The sequence below is a fragment of the Chenopodium album genome, chromosome 3, assembly GCF_948465745.1.
Source record: "Chenopodium album chromosome 3, dcCheAlbu1.1, whole genome shotgun sequence".
Classification (NCBI taxonomy): domain Eukaryota; kingdom Viridiplantae; phylum Streptophyta; class Magnoliopsida; order Caryophyllales; family Amaranthaceae; genus Chenopodium; species Chenopodium album.
Window position 1 is genome coordinate 69,000,425 of NC_137836.1, and position 12,553 is coordinate 69,012,977.

Sequence of the window (12,553 nt, forward strand, 5' to 3'; positions counted from 1 at the left end):
GGGAAATTATGTAAACAAATATTTTTAAGGTATAAACATTCTTACACTATTCTTAACAGTTTAAAAAAGAGAACTAATATTAATGAGGGCAAATAAAATAAGTAAACATTTTTTTAAAGCAAACTAAATAAACATTTTAGAGAATATAATTGTGCAAATACTATTCATAAGAGTTAAATTATTAAATCATACAATGAAAACCTTAGAGGCAATTAACATCATATTAATAGGGGCATATAGGTCAAAAACACTCTAAGGATATAATAATCTTCACACTATTTATAAGTTTTTTTTCATACTTTTTAAAATGTAGGGATAGCCGGATAACTAGAATTAATTTTTTTGAATTATATTTTTAATGAACAAATTGAAAGGTAATGCTATACATTAGTGAAATATATTCATTAATTACATTGATTTGCGTGAAATTTTTGTCATTCATTCGTAAACTAATACCAGCATCTCCATTGATTTCATCTAGTTCAATGTCATAGTGAAGTGCATATTTTCCGCCATTTAGATTTGAAGGTTGAAAGAGAAGAGAGAAAAGCAGGGGAAAGGGAAAGCATTTGAACAAAAGGAATGAAAGAAGAGCTAATTAGAATTAACAGTAGTTAGATATCAATTACATAAATACGCTTAATAAACATGAATTGTTTATCAAGGTTATAAGCTTGTATTAGTCCTATACAGCATTACCCATAATTTGATCGGTAGAATAACTTTATATTTGTGTTAATTCATGAATCTTAATTGGAATTCTAACTTTGACCTTATCTTGTATGGTAATAGGTTTATGCACCCCTTAACTTATGGTGATTACCCTACAATAATGAAGAAAAATGCTGGCACCAGAATTCCTGTTTTCTCAAAAAATGAGTCAAAATTATTGAAGGGCTCTATTAGGGCCTATATTTAGTGTACATATCATATAGCTAACGGGCCTATTTCATGTTCCCTAATTACTTGTATAAATACACTACTCTACACTCTAATGAAAACTACGGAATTATTTTCGTGACATGGTATCGGAGCTAATTTCACTCTAAACCCTAACTCTCTAAATTTTTCTCTATTCTCTACACTCTAATCTCTATTCTCTATTTTCTATTCTCTATACTTCTCTGTTGAATATTCGATCATGGTGGATTAATCCAAGATCGATCCTTCTTCTCCCTTTTACCTTGGCTCTGGTGATCAACCAGGGAACCTAATTACTCATATCGTCTTGAAAGGCGATAATTACCTTGCGTGGTCTCGTGCTATAACCTTATCATTGAAATCAAGGAGAAAATATGGCTTCATTGATGGAACAATCTCTAAACCTACTGAAAAGAAGAAAATGCTTGATTGGGAGACGATCAACTCCATGTTGGTCTCCTGGATATTGCAGGCTGTCGACTCCAAGCTTGCAGCAACGTTTCCCTATTTTGAAGAAGCAAGGAAATTATGGGAATACATGGAGAAAAGGTTTTGTGAGGCAAACGGCCCTCGGCTACAACAAATTAGGGCTGCTATTACCGGTTGCAAGCAGACCAAATCCATGACCATCGAGGATTATTACGTGGTGCTTATGGGTCTTTTTGATGATTTGAATCGCCTTAAACCTCCCCATGGTTGCGAGTGCGGCAACTGTACTTGTAATGTGGCCAAAAAATATGAGCTTGATAAGGAGGAAGAAAAATTGCACCAATTTTTAATTGGTGTTGATGACGATAAATATGCTGCGGTGAGGACCAATTTGTTGTCTCAACAGCCTCCTCCGACCCTCGATCGTGCTTATCAGGTGTTTCTTCAAGAGAAACACTCATGTGGTATTGCTAAAGGGAAGGAAAAAGAGGATGCTCATGTGTTTGTTGTGTCTTCTGATCGGAGGCCTATTCAATCGACTCCGACGGTCGATAAATCGAAGTTGTTTTGTTCCCACTGTCGGCGCAAAGGACATGAAACCACGGGCTGCTTTATGCTCCATGGTTACCCGGATTGGTGGCTAGAGAAGTACGGGAAGAAGGGGGGGTCAGCCACTTCGGGACAACCAGCCTCCACGCACAGCAGCAGGTCCCCTGCTTCCCCTGATGTCGCTGCTGCATCTTCTACTCACGGCAGACCCCCTTCTCGGGCTAATGCCGTGGGCCCCTCTATTGGTGACACTCTTCCTTTGCTCTCTAATGATACTCTATCTTCTTTGTCTGCTTTACAACCTGAACATGTTCGTGCTTTAGTGACTATGGTGAATAATCACAACCAAGATAAGATGAGTGGTGAGTCTATTTCTTTGTCTTGAATTATCGACACCGGCGCATCTCATCATGTTACCGGTGATGATTCTTGCTTATTCGATGTCCACTCTATTCAACCTTGCCCGGTTGGACTTCCTGATGGTGCTAAGGCCCTTGCTACGAAGGAGGGGCGTGTGTATTTGGCTGAGAACATTATTCTTGATCATGTTTTATTTGTTCCTCAATTAACTTGCAATCTAATTTCTGTGTCAAAAATTATCGATGATTCTCATTGTTTTGTCCAATTCACTGATTCTTTATGTGCTATACAGGACCAATACTCGGGGAGCCTGATTGGAGCCGGTGAACGGATAGATGGACTTTACTATTTTCGACGGGTTCCTAAAGTGTGTGCGGTGACTGATCCGAAGGCTTCAACATTCGAGCTATGGCATCGTCGTATGGGGCATCCGTCAGACAAGATTGTCAAGTTAGTTCCTGCTATTAGTGCTAGTTCTGGTAGCAATTTTTTAAATAAACCATGTGAAATTTGTCCACAAGCTAAACAATCTCAGGATAGTTTTCCCAATAGTGATAGTAGGGCTAGTCGTATTTTTGAGATGATACACTGTGATTTGTGGGGGTCTTATAAGACACCTTCTACTTGTGGTGCTCATTATTTTTTAACGATTGTTGATGATTTTTCACGTGGTGTTTGGGTTTATTTATTGAATGACAAAACTGAAGTTTATTCTTTTTTTTTCTCTTTCTTTGCTATGGTTAAATGTCAATTTGATGTCAATATTAAATGTGTGCGGAGTGACAATGGCACCGAATTTAAACACATGATTCCCTATTTTAATGACAATGGCATCTTGTTTCAAACCTCTTGTGTTGGTACACCACAACAAAATGGTCGGGTTGAGCGTAAACACCAACACATATTAAATGTGAGTCGTGCATTGATGTTTCAAGGAAATTTGCCAATTTTTTTTGGGGTGAGTGTGTTCTTGGGGCGGTTTATTTAATCAATCGTACTCCTTCCTCTTTGCTAGCCAATAAAATTCCATTTGAGCTTCTTTTCGGTAAACCACCAAATTTTGATGAGTTGCGGGTTTTTGGGTGTTTATGTTTTGCCCATAACCAAAAGGCAAAAGGTGACAAATTTGTTCCTAGGAGTCGGAAGTGTGTGTTTGTGGGTTACCCTCATGGGAAGAAAGGTTGGAAATTGTTTGATTTGGAAACCGGTGACATTTTTGTATCTCGTGATATCAAGTTTCACGAGACTGTTTTTCCTTTTACACGTGATGGGGAATCGAGTGATGCTAATGTGGGGAGTGATGTTGTGGCAACCGAATATGCTAATGTAGAGGATTTGGAGTATGTGTTGGAGGCGAGTGAGAGCTCTCTTGTACCTGAAACTGCAGGGGGTCATGGGGTGGTTAATGAGCACGAAACCCACCATACCACACCCCACACAGAGTCTGTCGCGACCAGGCCGCAGGCAACGCCTGTCAGCCACGACCTGGCTGTGGACAAGACTGCCAGGCAGCCGTCTGGGATGCACACAGACCTGGCCGAGGACCTTGCTGCCCAGCCGGTTACCAGCTCCTCCGAGGCCTCTTCTTCGTCGGCAGATTCGATCAGCCCTGTCACGGCTGCTCCGGACTCCTCTTCCTCTTCTTCTCTTGTCTTGGACCGTGGTCAACGTCCAAGGCAAGCCCCGGGGTGGCACCGGGATTATGCGGCACACACTATTTCTCTACCTAGTCCATCTATCTCTCACTGTTCATCGGCAACTCCAAGCTCCTCAGGTACTCCCTATCCTTTAGCTCATTTTGTGAATTGTGATAAATTTTATGTGCGCCACCGTGTGTTTATTGCAGCTATTCACACGATGGTTGAGCCTCGTAATTTCAAGGAGGCTATGCAACATGAAGGGTGGAAGGCGGCTATGCAAACTGAAATTGATGCATTAGAAAAGAATGGCACATGGGTAATGGAAAAATTGCCTCCGGGTAAGAAAGCTCTTGGGTGTCGATGGGTGTACAAAGTCAAACTTAATTCTGATGGCACACTAGAGCGATTGAAAGCTCGTCTTGTTATCTTTGGTAATCATCAGGTTGAGGGTATTTATTACAATGAGACTTTTGCCCCTTTTGCTAAAATGGTCACCGTTCGTGCTTTCCTTGCTGTCGCTGCTGCAAAAAATTGGGAATTGCACCAGATGGATGTCCACAATGAATTTCTGCATGGTGATCTTGATGAGGAAGTTTATATGAAGCTTCCACATGGGTTTCATGGTTCTCAGCCTGATATGGTGTGTCGTCTTCTGAAGTCGTTGTATGGTCTTCGACAAGCACCTCGTTGTTAGTATTCTAAATTGGCCGCCTCTTTGAAAAGGTACGATTTTGTGCAGTCGTACTCTGATTATTCTCTTTTTACTCTGCAATCTGGGTCTATTCAGCTTAGTGTTCTGGTGTATGTTGATGATTTGATAATTTCTGGTAATGATTCTTCTGCGATTTCAACATTCAAGTCATATTTGAGTGACTGTTTTCATATGAAAGATTTGGGTGTTTTGAAGTATTTTCTTGGTGTTGAAGTTACTCGTAGTCCGGAGGGCATATTTTGGTGTCAACGGAAATATACACTTGACATTATTGCAGAGTCTGGTCTGTTAGGTGCTCGTCCGGCAGGTACCCCTATTGAGCAGAATCATACTCTGGCGAAATCAGAATCCTGTTTGCTTTCTGATCCAGAGCAGTATCGGCGACTTGTGGGTCGTCTAATTTATTTGTCTTTTACTAGACCGGATTTGGCATACGCGGTGCATATTTTATCTCAATTTATGCAACAACCGCGACAGGACCATTGGGAAGCGGCTCTTCGTATAGTCCGGTACTTGAAGGGATGTCCGGGTCATGGAATTCTTTTGAGTTCCGATTCTGATTTACATATTATAGGTTGGTGCGATTCAGATTGGGCGGGTTGTCCCTTGTCGCGTCGTTCCATCACTGGCTGATTGGTATTTCTTGGTGCTTCTCCCGTATCCTGGAAGACTAAGAAACATGACACTGTGGCCAAGTCTTCTTCAGAGGCCGAATTCCGCTCAATGTCTAAAACTACTGATGAGTTGAAATGGTTGAAGGCTCTACTTCTAAGTTTGGGTATTTCGCATCCCCGTGCTATGAGTTTGTTTTGTGATAATCAATCTGCTTTGTATATTGCGAAGAATCCGGTTTTCCATGAGCGTACAAAGCACATTGAGGTGGATTGTTATTATCTTCGTGATGCGATTCAGGATGGTATTATTAGTCCATCTTATGTGAAGACAACAGATCAATTAGCGGATATATTTACCAAGCCTTTGAGTAAAAGTCAATTCATGTATTTACTTGGCAAGTTGGGCATTTGTGACTTGCATGCTCCAACTTGAGGGGGGGTGTTAGGGCCTATATTTATGGCCTGTTCTCATTGACAGAACTCAACTGAACTGAACTAAACTGAACTGAAATGAATATTTTATAAGAGAAGGAAATTAGGAGCTGAATTGAATTGAGCTGAACTGAATTGAAAATAATCGTATGAGAACAGACCCTTACTTAATTTCTTTTCTTTTAAAACATTCAATAAACTTCATTTTTTATAATACATTTTTTTTCGTCCACTTGAAGTATGTCCAATAGTAATAAACTTGTTTTATTTTATTAATAATTAATTTTTTTTAACAGTTTTTAATACGAGTGCACAATCTGAAAAGGTAAGGTTTAAAGTCAATTAAGCTTCTTGTTCATGATTTGGTTGTATTTGTATATTCATCATCTATTAATGGATCGCACCTTAATTATGCTATTTTTCCTAGACTTTCTTTCCAAATGAACCATCGGGTTTAGAGCGAGTTTTGGAGTATTACAAGGATGTTTATGAAAATCCTATCATATATATCCATGAAAATGGTATTCTTTTTCCTTTCCTTTCATTTTGAAATTTATCATTACTGTAATATGTTTTGATTATAAATTAATTATAGTTAAAATGGAAATTGGTTGTAGGTCAAGCTGCAAGTTATGATACTTCAGCCGACGATTCATTTAGGGTTGAATATTTACGCGACCATGTTGGGCGTTTGCATAATGCTATGAGGTAAGGCTACTAGAACCTAGTAATTTATTGACTCAAAGTTACACTTCCTTTGTTTTTGTTTTATTTTAAAGTTTCACCAAATTTCACATGTTGTTAGGTTTTACTTCGTTAATGTATAAAGGGTTATTTGGTTAGTGTTACAAGGGTTATTTCATTAGTATTATAGGGTTTAGTCAGTCTATGTTATAGGGGGTAGTATGTTCTTTTACAAGCCCAACCGCAAACAAAAGTTTTGAATGTTATATTTATCGATGCATAAATTCAACCATAATTATATTTAGAGAAGTTATTGCGTGCGGATGCCCGCACATAAATTTCATTTCGTGCGGCTGGCTTGGCTGATATATTTCATTTGTCGGCTGATATGTTTCTTTAGTTGACTGATATACTTAATTTGTTGGCTGATATACTTAATTTGTTGGCTAATATGTATATTTTAATAGTTAACTTATATGTTTCGTTTTGTTGGCCAATATGTTTATTCTGTTGGTTACCTGTTGCTTTTGTTTGTTGATTTCATCCTTTTGTTGGCTGATATGCTTCAATTGTTGGCTGATATATTTCTTCGATTGGCTGATAAATACCTTTTGTTGACTGATATATTCCTCTTGTTAGCTCATATGTATCTTTTGTTGGATGATATATTCGTTTTATTGGCTGATACGTTTTTATTAATGTCTGATATATATGTCACTAATGTTGACCGCTATCAGACATCAATTGGCTGATATATTCATTTTAATGGCTGATATGTATCTTTTATTGGCTAATATGATTAAGACATACAATATATATTTATTTCCCATCTCACTTTTTCTCCACTTCTCACTCTTCTTCACAAAATCATGGGCAAAATCATATCAGCCCAGTTTTTAAAGATATCAGCCAACTATCACAAAATGGCAAAATCACAACTAAGATATTGATGATTTAATATCTTGCCATCATCAAAGCCCAATGTGATGTACAAAAATTAGCATGCATTTCGGCTTCCGTACTCTTCCGTCACAGCTCCCTTTTTTTTTTTTCCAAGTCTTCTAATCCTACTCACCACCAACACTTATCTATAATTATGGTGATTAGGGCTGTACACCGATTCAAAATCGGGCCGGACCTGGACCGGACTTGTTGGGACCGGGACCTAATCAGGGAATTTTGAGGACCGGAGACCGGACTTGATGAATCAGGTCCGGTTCCGGGTCAGACTTGAAAAACAGGTTTGGTCCGGGTTTGGACCTCAAACAGACCTCTATTTGGAGTTTGCAATTTCCTTGAACTTTTCATGACAGAAACAAGAAACCTTAGAATTGGGTGTGCAAAAGGGATTTCAATATCTTCAACTGTACGAACATAATCAGACATCTGATTAACAATATTGTTCTCAGAAAACCCAGAAAAATCTTGCAAACCCTCAACAATGTCGAAAAGGTTGGATTCTGATCTGCTAGCTACATTATCATAAAAAGAAGTTGATTTGCCTAAGTCACTAATTAATCGAACCGCAATATCATAAATTGCTTCCAAAGCAGATTGTTTGATGGCTTCAAATCCAACCCCTTTGCAAATCTGGGTAACTTCCATCTTCGAAACAACTCGACCATAATGGTAAGGTCGGTCCAGCTCTTTCAATTGATATTATTTCTCTTTTGTTGTCATCATCATCTCTCTTAATCTTATCACTTCTATAGCTCATATTTAATAGAGAAACCCTAATTTCTTAATTTTATTCAGAACATTTTTTTTTTCCAGAAAATTAAAGTGAAGGATTAAAACACAATTTTACTGGGCTTCAGGTATGGACCTGAAAACCCTAATTTTAGACCTAATCCGGACAGAACCGGAATCCTTGAATTTTAAGAACCAGAACCAGACCTGAATCTACAGGTCTAGTCCCAACAAGTTCGGTTTCGGTCGGTTTTCAGGCCCGGTTCTGTTTATGTACACCCTTAATGGTGATACATAACGATCCAAAGAGGTACACAGTTACTACAATTATGACCTAACTTTGAAGGATTCTTCGTGAATGTCATCAACCACCCGAACCCACCACACCCACCAACCACCCGCATCATTAGCCGAACTCGCACAAATCGCACCCAAACAGCCACCACTAAATCACTATACCAACGCCCACAAAATTTCCCCACCAGCGCGCACCAAATAGCCACAAAATCGCACCAAAATCGCCACCACCAGAACGCATCACGAAATCGCACCACCAATCGAACATAAAACTTTGAACTTCACCAAATAGTAGCCTTAGATTCAATCACAAATCACACACCAATTTCAAATCACAAAGAATATGGAGTTTTTAATATGGAGGAAAGAAAAAAGAGGAGAAGGAAAGGTTTCGCAACCTTTTGATTTTCAAAGAAGAGAAAAGTGAAAATAGCGTAAAATAGAGAAAAAAATTTAACGTCGCCGCAAAAACTATTGGGTGTGGACGTCCGCACCCAATAGTTTGTGTTATATTAATTAATATATCTATAACTAAAAGTTATAAAAAGTTGATTTTGAAATGTATATTGGTATATACAAGTCTAACAAGTACAAACTACCTTCCCCCCTCCCCCCACTTCTATAGTGTCTATCCCGCTAACCCAGACCAGGAGGATCGGTGAGAGGTTTTGGTCTGGTAGAGCCCTTCTCCTTACCCCCCCCCCCCCCCCCCGCCCAAAAAAAAACCCTAAGTATCTTGAACAAAACAGAATAAGGACACTACAATTAAATCAAACGCCAAAATGTGGAAGATCAATCACTTTGCATCAAAGTGTACATGGTCATGCATATATCATATATAACGACATATGTTTTCAACTCTTCATCTTATATTACACTAGCTTTGGTTACACTAACTCTTATTAATCACGAGCTTAACTTAATTATTGATGTTAATTATACAATAAATTAACTTTGGAAGGAATTATAAATTTGCCTCTAGAAAATCATATAACTAATATATAAAGCTAAACTTTTAGTCAGGTCACGAGACAACGACACTTGACGCTTTAACTTTTCGCCAAGTGTCGTGCCACATAGGCGACATATAAGATTTAGTATGACACCTCTAATGCTAGATAAGAGAATTTAAGATAGATTAATTTAAGATAAAAAAGTTATTTAGAGTTTTATTTATGATAAAAAAGTTATTTTTTCACCAAGTGTTGTGCCACATAGGCGACATATAAGATTTAGTATGACATCTCTAACGCTAGATAAGAGAATTTAAGATAGATTTTTTTAAGATAAAAAAGTTATTTAGAGTTTTATTTCTGATAAAAAAGTTATTTATAGTTTTATTTCTGATAGGACTTCTAATTTTCCATATGGATAAGTAGATTGTAACTTTAAAAATATATCTTATAAATATGTTAAATTAAATTTATATCATAAAACTTATAAAGTTGTACATGTACAAAACATGACTTATTTATGATACAATTTAATCAACCAAAACAAAACTTGGCATTTTGATTTTTTGCCAAGTGTCACGTCAGGTAAACAACAAATATGAATTAGTGTGACACGCATAAGATAATTAATCATAACTTTTAAATACTTTTAACACAACTTTAACCCGTCTTTATAAGTAGCGAATTAATGTAAGGATTTTTAAAACATAAAGATATATATTGCGGAGGGAACTCGGGGCATCGCCCGGGGTACGTACTAGTCCTTATATAAGCCCTTTCATTGTTTAGTTAATTGTGATCACAACAAAATATCAAAGAATTTATTTCACACCGGTTGAATTTCAGTGGAATAGATTGAAAATTGATTAAATAATAAATTCTTGGAAAATTTGAGTTTATAAATCCCAACTTTGGGCGGTTTACTATGAAAAATCCCAACTATACATTATCCCTTACAAATCCCAACTTTAATTCCCAACTTTTTTAAAGATCCCAGATGACCGGTTACCTAAAGAGAAGGTTAACTCATTTTTTCTAAAAAAAAATTGCCACTTGTTAGAATTTTAGTGGTCCAAAAAATTAAATTAATTGTTTTTTTTAAAAAAATTTGATTTATTCAAAAATATAAATAAAATAAAATAAACAACCCAGCCCCCACCCCCATCCCGGAAAGCACCTCACCCCCACCCCACCCCGCCAGAAATCGCTCTCCATCCCCGAAAACCCCTCCCCGCCGCCGGAAAACGGCGCCCACCCTTCCCCTAGCCCCGATAATCCCTCCCTGTCGCCGGAATCCGACGAAAAACCCTCCCCCACCCTCGCGAAACCCTCCCACCCTAAACCGTAAAACCCTCTCCCAAAACCCCCACCCTCGAAATCGCCCCCTCTTTTCCCCCACTCATGAAATTGACCCACGGTTGGGGAAGGGGAAGGGGGCGTTTTCGAAGGTGGGGGTTAGGGGAGGGGTGTTTTCCGGGTTAGGGGGGTTAGTGGGTGGGTTTCGCGAGAGTGGGAGGAGGGAAAGGGGTGGGATAGGAATGGTCGTCAGAAACCGGCGACGGGGAGGGGTTATCGGGGGTGGGGAGGGCGATAATCCGGCGGGTAGGGTGTGGGTAGGGTGTTTTCCGGGACGTGGTGGGGGCTGCTGTTTTAATTTTTTTTTTTGTTTTTTTTTTAATTTTTTTTAGTTTTTTTTTTAATTATTTTTTTATCAATCCCTTGTTGACATGTGGATTGTAACCTAAAGTAATAGGTTTGGTGACCTGTTGGGATCTTTAAAAGCAAATGGGTATCAAAGCTAGGATTTTGAGGGATAATGCATAGTTGGAATTTTTCATAGTAAATCTCCCAAAGTTGGGATTTATAAACTCAATTTTCCCTAAATTTTAACTTTTATTATTTATTTTGTTTTTTTATTTTGACAAGAACTTTTATTATTTTCTCTATATTGCAGAAATGGATCCAATACTAAAGGATACTTTGTATGGTCACTTTTGGACGTGTATGAATTATTATTTGGCTTCCATTATACTTTTGGTATATACTATGTCGATTACAATGATCCAAATTTGACAAGACATCCTAAGCTTTCTCAACAATGGTACTCACAATTTTTGAAGAGAAGAAACGGAACTGCAGATATACAAATGAATCAAGCAAACGATACAACTATTAGTACTCGATCTTCAATTCAGAAAGTATAGTTTTGTATCATGATGACAAATATTGCATATTGAGAGATTCTATTTTTATATGTGACATGCAATTGAAAAAATCATAGATATAATTGATTATATAATCTACGCGTCGCGTTGATTAACATAATTGATTTTAACTATGAGTCTATGACTATTAACACACGTATTAATGTTTTTTATAGACCAAAAAATAATTTAGGTACACCCATTGTAAGATTACAATTTTTCTATTCTTCTCACATAGAGGTGTGCTAAAATCAGTCTTCGTTTTTATATTATAATATCATATTCTTTTACGGCAAATACAAGTTTATCTGCCAAATAAACGAATTTTGTTAATCTTGTGGCATTTATGCAAATGTGTTGAAAAAGTATGGTCATGTATTCAGTATTTTTGGTGAGCTGTTCAAAAACTATTTGCAACTTGCATTTACTGTATGGTGAGGAAATTACACATGTACCCTTTAATTAGTACATGAAAAGACGCATGTACCCCTAATGATACTTGAAAAGATGATTATACCCCAGATAAACAAAATATATCTAGAGAATTAACTGTTGGGCACAACTCATTCTATTATATAGCACTCTTTTTCTTCTAATGTAGTGCAAATATCGTACACATGTTTATAATCTAATTTTTTTTATTATAAAAAACATCAAAAGAATTTTCACTGCTTATAAATAGTAACTAGTATAAGGCCCGAGCGATGTCCCGGGTACATAATTACCATGGAAAAAAATCTTAATTATATTTAATTTTTAGTGAATGACATGTAATATGTTAATAGCTTAGTGGCTAACATGTTGGAATTTAAACTTGAGCTCGTGAGTTCAAATCTTGTAAGAACCATATTTTTAGACATGAACTTGAGGAGAGTGCCACGTGAACCCAAACTTCTTTAGAAACGCCTTTTAATATATTGTATAGATAAATTATTAAAAAAATAATAATAATAAACATCTAATATAATCCCTCACCAAATAGTCCTTCATGAAACAATGACACATGTACAAATTCATCAAAAATAAAGTGGAAAGACAAATAATATAACAAGACTCACAAATCAAAAAA

At 37.3% G+C, this 12,553-nt stretch overlaps 1 pseudogene; it reads left to right on the forward strand.

Moving 5' to 3' along the window:
- The window catches only part of LOC145625267 (uncharacterized), a 30,907-nt pseudogene extending 23,814 nt beyond the window's left edge, over nt 1–7,093 (forward strand).
- Nucleotides 7,094–12,553: the final 5,460 nt, after the last annotated feature.